This window comes from Agelaius phoeniceus, chromosome 4 (genome assembly GCF_051311805.1).
Source record: "Agelaius phoeniceus isolate bAgePho1 chromosome 4, bAgePho1.hap1, whole genome shotgun sequence".
Taxonomy (NCBI): domain Eukaryota; kingdom Metazoa; phylum Chordata; class Aves; order Passeriformes; family Icteridae; genus Agelaius; species Agelaius phoeniceus.
The window spans coordinates 67,284,805-67,298,792 of record NC_135268.1 but is presented as its reverse complement, the minus strand read 5'-3'; positions in this window follow the sequence as shown (position 1 = coordinate 67,298,792).

Below are 13,988 nucleotides of genomic sequence, written 5' to 3'. Positions count from 1 at the left end.
CTGTCACCCTCTGCTCTGCCAGGCTGGGTGAAGCCAGGCAGCTTTCCCAGGGACAGCTGTTGGCTGGAGAGCTCAGTCCACATGGGCATGTGCATAGCCTTGGTGGCTTGCCAACATATCTTACTGCTCTTCAGACATGCTAAAAGACTCTCCATGTCAAAAATGTCTTTAAACATCCACAGAAACACACAGAGAAATACAAAATAGAAGTAATGTTGCCAGACTATGTACTGGAAAAGAGCCAGCATGGCCTTTGCAGGGCTTTTGACCTTGCAGGTCCTTCCATGAGCATGGCCCACTCTGTTTCCCACCCCAGGTACAGTAGCCAGCATGCCTGCAAGGCTGTTTTTAGACTAATTCCTGCTAATGTCATGCATGGCTAGTTAACCTCCATTTGATCTGTCTTTTAGAGATTTATTCATCAATAAAGGTGTTATTACTCCTTTGATGATAGTTAGTATCATTTATATGAATTGTCTATTGACGGACACATTTAACAAAGGGTGTTTATGTGCTGAACAATCACAGAGTTTATTTATCCAATAATCGTAGAATCGATTAGGAAAAAAAAAAATCAAGTTGAAAGACTTCTTTGAGATTTAGAGATTTCACAGTTTCCATCTGTGTCCAAGATGTTTAATTTGTGTTAGTTATGTATTACATTTCACTAGGATTGTTCCTATAAGAGGGTCTTATAGATCAACCTCTGGCAGCTCTCAGGTGAAGGCTGAACCTGGCCAGCTTGTTTAAGATGATGTTTAGGTATTTTTGATCACAAATGGCAGTATTAAAAAAATCAGAAATATTGGACAGTGAGTGTCTTGAGGCACTCTCAGGGAAGGGTACTACTGATCACACTTGCCTTCCAGACAAAGTACGTTTTCAGCACTAAGACCATCATCTCTACAGTGGTTACAAATATCTACTAATGACTGAAGGAGATGAAGCCTGTTGTCCTGATGCCTTTCACTGGCTGATGCCATTAGATTTTCACCAGGCATATCACTGTTCTCTTGTACTCAGATAAAAATTCAAACTGAATCCAAAACAGATAAAATTCCAAACCCTTCATATCTAGCAAGCCCTGTAGAGCTGCTGTTGCTCCTGGATTGCAGCACAGCCATCTCTGGTGCAGGGGGACAATGGAGACCTCCAGTAGGACACATCCAGGGCTCACATCCCCCTGAAACCACCACAGCTGGCACCACATTCCCTCTGGGAAACCTAGGATATTGAATGCCAGATTTCTGTGTTTAGTGACCAACATTAATCCCCCAGCTTCCCCAAGCCCCAGATGCCAAGCCATCACCATATCATGTTTGGCTCTTAATACAGACATTGCAAACATGCAGAGAGTCCTTGTCAAGGCAGCACTCCTTGGTGTGGGTGGGAGAGCCCATTGTTTGCCTAGGATTAAATAGAGGGTGGTTTATATCCTAAGATCCTGACCCTGGCAGTTTCACCATGTCAATCATAAATCCTGCTCTCTGCATTGACTTACAGTGACTTCCAGTTTCCTACAGGTAGGAAGTGAGGCTGGGCTTTCATCCTGCTAACACTCACCCAGCTGTGTTCATTTGGAAACGTGATTCCTTCTGTAGGGCTACAGAGAACATCAGAGGAGAACCTGGGCTGCACAGTGCAAGGCCCTGCAGGGACCTCAACACCCAAGGACAAAACCATTGTTTGGCACTCACTACAGTAAACAACTTATTCCTTAAGGCAGGGAGTAAAGACTGCAGGAATGCAAGAGAAAATTCCCAAGGATAAGGCCTGAGGAGTTGTTTAAGAAACAGTGTTTTTTCACCCCTTGGTATCACAGAAAGCAGGAACTGAGGGGTCTGAGTTTGTGTTGGGATCTTATAAACAGGCAGGCTCAGCCTCTGTGATTAGAATCCAGGTCCCCAGAGTCAGTCACAGTTATCAGCTCTGGGATGTCCAGCTGTGGCACAGATTCCCTGTTAAAATACCCTCATGAGCAGGGAGGGCTGAAGGGGATTGGTTTGCTATTATTAGTCACTGGCCAAAAGCTTTTGCACTCTAGTTTGAAGGAATTTTTGATCTTTTGATTTTACAGGAGACTGGAATTGATAAGCCAGGGGATTTCAAGGGCTGCAGTTTCAATCACACCCTGCTGCCCACCCAGGAGACTCTGACCACAGGGAAGGACAAGCCCTGGGATTTGAAGGTTTAGTCTGAGGCCACCAAGTCCCATAGCTCGAGCATTACCAGTTTTGTAACAGCCTGAGCTAAGCTCTGGGAGCAGCAGCTTAGCTGGCCAATGTCTTTGTTAGATGCACTTGGAAGTGGTAGAGACTAAAGCCCTGATCCTGTGAAATTTGCTGGGTGGAGGCAGAAGGCTTTCAGTGCTGAAGAAGTGCCAATAGGGTGCTGAACTTGCTACATCCCGAATGAGTGGGGGCTTGTCCTTCTTTCCTGAAAATAAAACACTACAGAAAACTTTCCTCAGGACAAGTGTGAGAAGGGGACTGACAAACACAAATTCAGATGTTACACCCTGTAAGTCCTTCCCTGCCCTCTTTGCATGGCTGCTCCTCTGAGATCCCTTTCTTGAGGTGATACTGTAGGTGTTGATCTCAGACGTCTCAATCTGAAGTGCTCTTACTTTGAAGTCACTGTGGTACAACTGAAATCTGCTTTATTCTGTGCTCTTGTTACGTGTACTTACAATTATTAGTGTGTTTGTTAAAATACTCTCCCTTCATAGTGAAAACCAAGACAAGCTGATACTTCCTTTGAACTGTGTACTTTAGAAATAAAACTCTCATGTCTTTGCTCAGGGACTCTGGTAAAATTTTCACTTAATTAAAATGACAATAACAGCAGCAGAGATGCAGTTGCTGAGACCCAAACCTGTGACAGTCACAATTGCATGGGAGCTGAGACTTGGCAGATGCAGCTGCTGCTCCTGTTCCCTTCCCAGGAAATGTGGAAACCTTCTCAGCATGCACCAGAGGCAAACCCACCACTGCATTTATATATATATATATATACCCATATAAGAATTCATGTACATGTATATATATATTGGAATATACATTTCTGTATGTGTGTGTATAAGCATGTGTCCATGACTAGCACTGCATGATGTTTCTGCAATATTTGGCAATGCCTTCACAAGAAAGGGCTTTATAAGCAGAACAGTGGAGAAAAAGCATTATTAAATGCATGTGCCTTGGTTACAGCAAACAAAAATATGAATTTTCCCATTGGGTTGATGAAGATATAAAAGAGGAAGACACAGAGGTCCCAGAAATAGCATCAACTCTAACATGTATCTCTCTTTTCTTCAGCACTGGTACCAGCACTGGTCTGGGAGTTTCCCAGGTACAATGGGATAACTGAGAGCCTGCTCTGGTCACTTAAGCCACAGGGGAAGAACAGATTTCTTAGGTTTGTTATTCTTTAAAATGTTTATCAAAGCTAAGATCTGAGGCTCCTGCCACAAGCCCCATGTATGGGACAGCAGGTATGTGCCCAGGGAGTGGGCAGGAAGGAAACACCTCCACACACCTCAGACCTTGTTGTCCCTTCTTGCTTATGGGAAGAGCTGTAGGTGTGTCCCAGTGCCACTGCAGCCAAACAGGACAGCAGCACTTCAGGAGACTCCTGGAACCACACATTGCTCCTTATGCTGATTTTTCTGGCTTTTTAAAAGTCTTGCACCATCTCTGAGGCAAACACCATGACCCAGGCCCACTTGCAGCTCATCTTTGTACCTGTGCTTCTTACTTAATTAAACTGTGATTTAGAGCTCAGTGGTGAGATCTGATGATGCTCACATGCACATATCACATGATGCTCAAAAGTGGAATTGTTCCTTTTTTTCCTCCCCAAAAAGATGTCCTAGGCACAAACCACCTGACAGCATCTCCAGCTACCTGGGCCACTCCATGTTAGAGAGGTGATCCCACAGGTCCAATCTGTACCCCAATTTCTGGACTAAACTGCCCTTGTGTTTCATGTCTGCATAGGTGACAGCTGAGAAATGAAACCCAGTCCTTCACAGAGAAAACTATGAGGAAAACAGCAAGTTTTTTTGACAGGGCAGAAATCCCATTGCCTAATTTGAAGAGAAACTTTGTGAATTAATTCAACAATGACTTAGCACGAGTTGAGTCCTGGAGAAAAGCTGACAGAGGCCATTGGGGTTGCTGTCAAGAGGAACATAAAATGTCACACATTTCTATTTTAGTAAGGATTTCGATACTGTTTCCCTGAAATTATGGACCTGAAGCTGAGATATTCAGATTGCTCCCCAGTGTCCTGCGGTGCTGGAAGGATCCTGTAGGCGGCTGGCCATGGGGGCAGGATTCCATCATCCTAAAGTGATGCTCTCCTCTCCCAACCCCACCTTACAGCCCAAGACTTTTCCTTGGGCTTTGGTGCCATCCTGTGGCAGCAAAGCTGAAAGGACACGAGCAAAATCCTCGAGTTTTGGGCGGTTCCTGGGCACACACGAGACGCTTGCAAACAAGATTTAAATCTTTCCCCAAATTTCAGAGTGTGAGACAGTGCAAGTGCAGTGGCCAGAGAGAAACTTTTGGTGATGTTTGAACCAGGCAGAAAAGTCAGCTTTTAAAAAAAAAAACCCTCCAAATCAAAGAAAATTGAGAAGTTTGGCTTTTAGAAAATATTAATGAAGGTGCCTTAAAGATTGTGTGTGAAAATCACACCAATATTCTCCAGATTTTCAAGTGTTCTGTTTCTTAAAATAAAGATCTGGGTATTCAGCTTGGGTAAACTACTGAGACACAAAGTGGACACAAAGTGAGTGGAGCCAGATGTATTCCACCCGAAATTAGGCTTAAATATTTCTGTCTAATATGAAATATGGTTTAGAGTTTAAATAACTTTGTTTTATCTTGGAGTTTTTTTTATGTTTTTCATGTCATATCACTGAATTTACAACATGTTGTGTTGTCCACATTGAGTGCATCAAATTCTCTGTATGGTCAACAGAGTGTGCTTTGACTCAAGATTAGCATGGCCTTGGCTAAAACATGTCTCACAGCATGTGGACAGCTGAAATTTTAAGGAAATTAGGCTTGGGTTATTCCCATGGGCAGATATTTGAACTTTTAGAGATGGGAGTCTTCTTCAAATTTTCCTGTCTAATCCCCCAGACAGTGAATCCTGTTTCCCCACAAACCTCTGGTCTACTTGATCCCTGATGCTGTCCTCTCTCTCATGCACTGTTTGTAGATGAGGAAGACTAAAAATAAGAATTTACATCAGTCTCAGGAATTCTCTTTTTTAATGTATAGAGGGGTGAAGATGCAATGAACTTTTTTCTTCCTCTCTGCCAATAAAAGTAGCTAGCTCAGAAAAAACCAGCTTGGCATAACATTAATGGTTGGTATTGGTGGGGGGGGGTGTTTGAATTTTTTTGTTTGTTTGTTTTTGGTTTTTTTTGTTTTTAAAATAAATACTTAGCCTGCACAACTCCTATTTAAATAAAAATGTAAAGTCCTGGATTTTTTTGGCAAAGAATGTAGTAGGACTGTTAAAATCATGCATAATTTGAATCCTCAATGCTTGTCATTGAGGTAGGAAATGAAATAGCTGCTTTTGAATCCTCTTGATTTTAACCTAGCTAAACACAAAACGAAAAGGCAAAACACAAAATAACACTTAGGCTAAGTTCTTCTAAAAATCCCCAGTATGTCAGCATAACCCTACACCTGTCTGATTTTAAACCTAAAGGCCGAAACTTCAGCTTCTGTAATTCACCACTGCATAAAATAAAGGGAATGAAACAAAGTTATTACCCTTGTCTTGTGGACACAAAAGTTTCCAGGTAGGGGAGTCCACAACACCTATCATATGGATTGTTTTGGCTTGGATTTATTTGGTATTAAGCAGTGCAAATTGCAGGAGTAACAGCTGATCCGTCCTGCCCTCACAGAGCACACGTTTCAGTGTACCTGTAAGATCCTGAGATCATGTAGATACAGGAGACAACTCTTTTTTTTTTTTTTTTTTTTTTTTGCATTCCAGCTTCTGTCCCTGCTCCCATTCTAGCTGTAGCATCCTCCCAGAGTAACAGGCAATAATGTTGGTATGACTTTGCCCTGCCATTATGGGTGCCTGCTCTTTCCCAGCTGTCTTAGTTTATGTTCATCCTTAATATTCTACTGCTGAAGTTGTTAAAAGTTAGCAGGGGGCTTTTGTCATGAAGAAGACAGCTTTTGTAAAACTGAGCTGGCAAGCTGACCACCTCAACTATCAACAACCTAGATACTAAAAGCCCTTTAGACCTTCCCGATTTTCATGTGTCTGACATCCCTCAGCTTTTTCCTCCCATCCCTATGAGCTGAATATTTGCATGGCAGTAATGTGGAGAAGCACCAGAAACAGCAAAGGCTGGGGCTGTTCCAGGGCTGGCTTTGGGAGCAGCAGCCACACAACAACCGGGTGGTTCACTCTCTGAATTAATTCTTCCATCTCGCACTGCACATGAACTGTAGAAAGAAGGGAAAACGCTGGAGGGCCCTTCCCGAGCAGGATTTTCAGTGCCTGCAGCGAGACCTTTCCAGGAGCTCCGCTGACACTCGGTGGTGCCATGGGGAACTGCACAGCCCCGCTCCAGCGCTGCCCTGGGCAAGCCAGGCTCCTGTGCCTTCTTGTTTGTGCAGGTGACAAACCAGAGCCCTAGAGCACGCACTGGTCACCCCGGGACTCCTCCCCTGCCTGCCTCTGTCCTGGTTTAAGGCAAATTTGGGAGAAAACCTCCAAAAGGGGGCCCCTCCAGAAAGCAAACCCACACGGCCCCTCTCTCCAACCGGTTCAGGAAAGATTCCTTGGAGAGAAGTGGAAAGAACCTGTTTATTTAACAGGCACAGCACCCCCAGCACACAAAATGAACAATACTGGATGACAAAGCTCTTTCACTGCTCTGAAAAAGATGACAAATTCAGAAAGTCTCTCTGGGGGTGGTTGCTCTGTTGTCGGTCCCTCCGGCGCTGGGGCAGCTGCTGCCCAGAGTAGGCCCCGTAGGCCACGAGGTGCAAACTCCCGGTGTGTCCCAGGCCCCAGTCCGGAGCAGGTTCAAGTGGTTCCAAAAAAGGGAAAGTAAAAACAGTCCAGGAAAAAATTCAGACTGCTTAGCTAAACTAACTAATGAGCAGAAGCAAAAAGCAAGAGCAAAGCAGGAGCAAGAGCAAAGCAAAAAGCCAAGCAAAAAGCAAAAGCAGGACTATGTACTGCCCCATCTGTGTGTCCTGCCATCTGTGGGGGAGCAGGCTGATAACAAAGCAAAACAAAACTTTCACTCTTCAGAGCCAGTCTTGAAGGCACAGAACATAATATCCAGCATAAACAGAACATACCAATGGGGATACAAGCATCATAACGTCACCCTAGGACACTCTATTTCTCCCCAGTGTCCTTAATGCTAAATAATTACATGGGAGTAATTTATTGAAAAGTAAAGAACCTGGAGGTAACTTTCTAGACGTTGGCCAGGACCTTCTGGTTTGCTGGTCTTTGAAAGATGAAGATCCCTAATTCAGGGAAGACATGCCAACTGCCCTTTAAATGCCACTGAAGACATTTAAAGGGCAGTTTGAAGGACACTATATCCCACTGGGGACCCACAGTGCATTTATATATTCATAGAATGGTTTGGGTTAGAAGGGATCTTAAAAATCATCTGGTTCCAACCCCCTTGTCATGAGGGGTTCTGTATAACATGCACCAACAGCAAGTAGACTTTAATCTGAATTTGGTTCCTTAGTTAGATGCCTCAGGTTAGGTAGGGTGACTGAATACACAGTTGGTAAGGCTTACATCTTTATAGAGAGAAATTTGCATAAAAGGAAGGGAAAAAAATAGTTTGAATCCTCTGTGTGTGCAGAGTATTAGGAGCTTTACAAGAGCACTCAGAGTTGCAAACAGTAGGCTATGGCAATGACAGTGATAAAAACAAAGCCAGACTGGAGTCCCAAAGGTACCAACAATTAGGCAAACACTCCTGTGAAAGCAATAGCACCTCAGAGAAGAAGGGAGGAAGAAAATTGCCCAGCTGTTACCACAATGCAGGGGACATCCTATAGGTTGCATGGAAAGATCGACTGAGATGAAGCTGAGTTTCCTTAGCAGGTGTCTGTGTCACAGATCCTGCCATTCTTATTTTCTGCTCTTTTCACACTGCCACAGGGTTTCAGCAATTATCACTGGCCAAAGTCTGCAGGGGAAGTAAAGGATTGCCTGTCCCTGCCTGTCTCCAGGCCTGGGCAGCCTCTGGGGAGATATGTCAGTGTCAAAGTCATTGTTGGGCAAGGACCAGTGGTGTGAAAGTGCACAGGAGGTCACAGCAGATGCTTGGTTCTCTCTCAAAATCATTAAATCTCTGTGAGTTACTTGAGAGGGATCATGTAAATCTTGACTAATGATGAGGAATATAAAAATTTCTGAGAATTATGGCTTTTCGTAGTTTGTCCACTCCACAACTGGGGACTTCCCCAGACAGGTCTGAAACAACAGTAAGTTTTTTAATAATTAGAAATTAAATTGTGAGTCCCCAAGATGAAATGCAGCTAAAATTCCCCCTATATTTATCTGGTGCAGGGCTCACAAGAGGGGAACAGAGTCATCACAAGGACAAAAGTGGGCAACAGTCTTTGGTTATGGTTCTGAACTGCAAGTAAGCACTGGTCCAAATTTTCCTTATTTTGCAGGTTGTATCCTCAACAATACATTAGACCTGTGTTTCCACTACTCAGATACAAAATGCAATGCAGGTTTTCTTTTCAGGTTTTTTTTCTTGCCTATTTTCTCATTTTCAGCACATCCTCTGCATAAGGAGGCCTTTCTTTCATGAGGTACAAAAGGCCCTTCAGCTGGAGTCTTTCAACATGACAAAAGATAGTGTCTTTTCACTGCCCATGCAACATCTGTCCAGTTTGCTGGAGACCTGACTCTCTGCAGGAACAGTTTAACATCGTTCAGAAGAGCTGGCAGCACTCATTTCCCTTCTAAAACAAACACAAAATGCCACCTTAAGTCTCTTGTATTTCTACCCACGTGACAGTTTTGTGTAGAGTTCAGCGAGATCTCAAAAAGATCAGTGTTGCCCCCGTGAAAGTCTTTTGTTTTCTGCATCTTTATGCTTTATGAGCAGTAACTTTGCTCTGTAACTTGGATTTGCTGCAGAAAAGAGACATTTTTAGCTGGAATTATTTGTATCAAAATATTGGGAAGCATCCATGGCTTCTTGCTACAGTCAGAGAGGGCAAAAGGCAGATCCTGGCTAGTGAGTGAGAAGCCACAGCTGACCTGTTATCCTTGTGGGGGAACTTCAGGGCAAATCCTGAGTATTGCCAGTGTGTGGGATTCTGGGTGCAAATTCCCAAAAGAAGGAGCTGCAGCCAGTGGAACCCTGGGCAGTGTCTAGAGGGAGAGGGAAAGAGAAGAGCTCTCTACCACTAAAGCAGAGGGATTTTCAGCTCCTCACACTGCAATCAGATACAAAGAGCTCTTCTGGCAGCTGCCAGCAAAGTGTGGAGTGAGTTTAATGGCCACATGTCTGTTAAACATAAATTTGAACTTCATGTTTACTCAGGAGTGATAAATGATTCAACCACTTCAGTACCATGAATCCTCTAGAGCAGCACCTTTAACCTTGCTCAGGAGAACACTGGTGCTCAACAGTACTGCAAAACCAGGCCGTTTGCAGAAGTGTTTCAGTCTGTGTAGAGAAGGGGAAAAAATTATTTTCCTTTAACCTGAAGCTGTCTGGACAATATTTCTTGCCTTTGAAAATACCTTCAGAAAATAGCATATGATATAGCTTTATAGTAGTATAGTGTCTCCTAACTTGTTGGTTTGCACCTATCTAGCTACCTAAAATGGAAAAAAACCCAGAAAATAAAAAGGAAAAAAACCCACCCCAGATGCATATCAGATGTCTCAGTTGAGAAATTACTTTCCCTATCAAACTGATAAGGATTTTAAAGGTGTGTTTAACCCTACAATTAAGACCCTGGTTTCAAACTTGGTTGATCTGGGTCCAAATCCTGTCCCTTGCAATAGGTTTCTTGTTATGCTTGATCAAATATTTGTAACAGTATTTCTGAGGTGCTCAGCAGTGACCTGACATTATCCCTTTTGAAGCCCGAATGATTTTCTTCCATCTACATCAGTGAGAGCAGAATTTAGGGGGAAAAAATGTTCTTTTAAACCAGTGTGAAATTATCCATAATTTAATAATATTTGGAGTGTCTGCCTTTTATCCACTGTTTATTCATTTAATGTTTTATGGTCAGTGCTTGCTATACTTTCTGTTCTTTTGTGAAAGAACAGAAAGGATTGAGCATGGTGAGCTTTGACACTGATGCTCAGGAGATCCAAAACCAAAACAAAAAACTCCAACAATAACAATAAATGTCTCTGGTCAGGGATATTCCCCATTATTTGAGAGTCTTCCTATTATCTTCTATACACATTGAGAGCTGCTTTTATGACAAAAATGTCTTTTTACATGAAGGAAAACAAAGCTAGAAGTTATCCAGGCCCTGCCTGGGAAGAAGCTGCCTGCAGAGTGCCCTGTGGCAGCAGCTCATGGAGTGAATGGGATGTCCTGGATTGATGTGGAGCAGATAGACCTGGCCTGGGGAGGACTGGGAAAACAGCAGGAAATTCTCCAGTTGTGCAAGGCAAAGAGCAGCTCCACCTCTTTGTGCTGCAGGCTGATGGCTATGCCTGACTGCACATGGAAGGAATTTGCATTGCCAACAGGAGCTGATCAATAGGAGCTGTCTGGGAAAGAGGCTTGTTACTTTTAGACAAGCAAGGGGTGGCAGTGAGAAGCGGGTGGCACGTGGTCTGGGCTCGGAGGGAACTGGAATGGGCTGCTTTGTTTTGACATAACTGTAATGGTCTTTCATGTGCAGCTGTATGTAGATAAGACAATGCCAGGATAATGCTGGACATTCAGATGCAAATGAATTGTATATGTAACTGTACACTGCATTATTTTTTCTTATGAGGTGTTTTGGAAGATTTCTGTCCCTGACAACTGCACTACTCCCTGGACATGTAACCTAGTCTGCCACTAAACTTTCCCCAAAAGAATATTCTTATTTTCAGATTTCCTCACTCTGTAACAACACATCTTTATTAAAGAAGACATTTCCACCTCTCCTTCCCCTTTGTGAAGAGCAAAGACTATGGCTTGTGGGAAAGGAGGATGTTCTGCATGGTGAAGGTGAGTTTCCATATTCACACAATCCCAAAAAGCCATTTGCTTCCCTGAGAGTTTTGGGAGAGGGTATAGGGAGCATGGGGAGCATGGGGAGTGGTAGACTGATGACTTTAGTTGCAGAGTAATATTTCAGATCTGGGCAATGGAGCCATAGGCACTGTAAGAGGATGAATAGATGAGAACAGGGTTAAGAGTGTGAGAGATGAGATCGAAGTTATGCCACAACAGCAAGAGAAACCCAGAAACTCCTCAGCATTTTACCTCTGGCTTTGTATGTGTCTAACAACAACTCCTTTCCAGCAGCTCATCTTGCTTGCTGCAATACTAAAAGATAACAAGGCTAAGGAACCTTAAATTTACAGTTTTGCAGGGGTGGAAATTGGTGAGAGTCCCTCCCTTCTGTTTTCCCATATATTCATAAGTGCATGTCTTGACAATCTCAGGAATGATTCATAATTAAGATTTAGTTCTTAGAAAATGACTGGGAAGTACTGAGCAGATTCAGTCCTCACCTGTGACTAGATAAATGCCACAACACTGTGAAGGAGTAACTCAGAGATTGCCTGGTGTTGCTGTGAACTATCAGTAGAGTGGGTAATACCTTAAAATCAGGGCTATAAAATAGATAACTTTTGAGGACCCTGGAAAATATTGCACCAAAGTGCCATCAAAGATATGAAATCATACACCCAGAAGTCATTAAAGCTTCTTTTCCTCTTATTTCCTTGTGTCCTTGATGCTTTATACTACCCATAACTTTGCCCAGGCTTCCTTGCCAGAGCTGAGACAAGATGCAAAGCCAAAGTATCTCCAGCAATTACAGTGTGGGTTTCCTCTCTGGTCCCTCTCATGCAATACAAAACAAGCCTGTTGTAGCTGGTCAGAAAAAAAAAGCAACAACCCAAGAGTATATGGGGTTTCTGGCACGTAGCTTTTTTTCCTTAGAGGATTTCCTACCCCAGAAGCTGTCCCTGTTTTTTGTGGCTGACAGTGCAAGTTGTTTCATCTTCAACAACCCTCCAAGGCTTTGAAGATTTCTTCTTTCCAGCGTGGTTGCTCCTCTACAGGCAGAAGAAGGCACTGACTAAAAGTTCAGTTTTTGTTTCAAACAGAAAGACATGAAATAAAATAAATCTTTCTCATTCTTTCAGTGCCATGAGAGCATTACAAGGCTCCACCTGGAAACACATACTTCCAGAGGAAGCATTGTCAAAGAATTATTTTTAAACATGGGAATAAAACAGTATTTTTGTCAGAATAAGTCTATTCATCCATGACTTCCTAGGCTGCATTTTACATTTGCTTACTGGTGCTGTGGTGCTCAAGTTGATGGAGGTACCCAAACCTTCATTCAAACCCAATGACAACCATTCCTTTTGTTTCAAGGTCACCACTGATCTGGTCAACATCTCAAATTTGTGCAAACCTGGATGGCATCTAAACCTGACCTTCTGTTTCTGTTTTGTAGGGCTTTAGGTCTTCTGCATCTCAGCAGGGCCTGAAGAAGATGGAGTGAAGCTCCACACAATTCTTTTGAATTCCTTTACTGTTTCCAGTTTTTACTCCTTTTGTTTTGTTTTTGTTCTGATCATTTCACTTCAGGTTTTGTTCTCCTCTCACCAGGAGTGATTCAAAGCAGGAACAATTACTCTGACCTCATCTACCAGATTTTTTCTTTCATTTACCCTACTTTTACTCTAATTGTTTTTGAGAGGCTTGGAGTCTGTCCTTTTAATGTTTAATTCCTAAATACCATGGTGATGTCCTTTATAGAAATATTACTAATGAACAATCCAGAGCACAATTTTACATGGAAAATGTTATTTAAAACAAACTTTTTCTTGAAGCTCCACATTTTATGTTTCAGACAAGCCTGAGTGCTGTTGACAGCAGTGTGCAGTCCTTCCATTTGCTGGGAATAAAGGTCTTCAGAAATGGACTCATGATTACAGCTCTGCTGAGGAACCCTCAAGGCCTGTTGTTCAGCACTTAATTGACCCATTTGATTAGACAGGTCAGAGAAGCCATTTCTGTGTCTTCTCTTGCCATGTGACAAAGCTCAGAAATTTTTGATAGTACAGCCCAGATCTCAACCTCCCCTGACAAGTGAGATTTTGAATGTCCTACAAACACACTGCATGGCTTCCAGTGTGCCATGCAGTCCTGCTGTGGAGGGAATGACTCTCAGCTTGCTGTTTGCTCTGGTTTTGGGGCCAGTCCCTTTCTGATAGTGCAGGGGCAGAGAGATGGATGGATCTTGCTTTGACACACATGAGGCCACAGCGTGCTCTGAGTCTCCTACAGGATGCAGAGACCTGTCAGGTCTCTGGACAGAGAATGTGTGCTCAGCCTCATCTGTCTTGTGCCCTGTCACTCTGCAAATCAAAGCACTCAGGTGCCCATGGAAATCCTTCATGGCAACTCCTCCATACCAGGAGCATTGCTTCTCACAGTCCTTGGTGGCCCAGGGACCAGGTCTGGGTAATACAACAAGGAACAGGTTTGGTGGTTGTCTTGGTTTGAAAAGACAGGTGTCTGTTAAGGAAGGCAGGAGATTCCTCTGAAATGGAAAATGTAAACCCCCTCCCTCTGAATTATTATAATTTTGAAATTAAGGGGCTCTCAGGCAAAGATATCGGAATAGGAATAACAGTTCTTTACTAGGAAAATTAAAAATACGAATGCAATAGTAAAAAAAAAAAAAAAGAAAAAGAAAAAGAAACCAAACCACTGACAGAGTGACAGAGTCAGAATACAACCT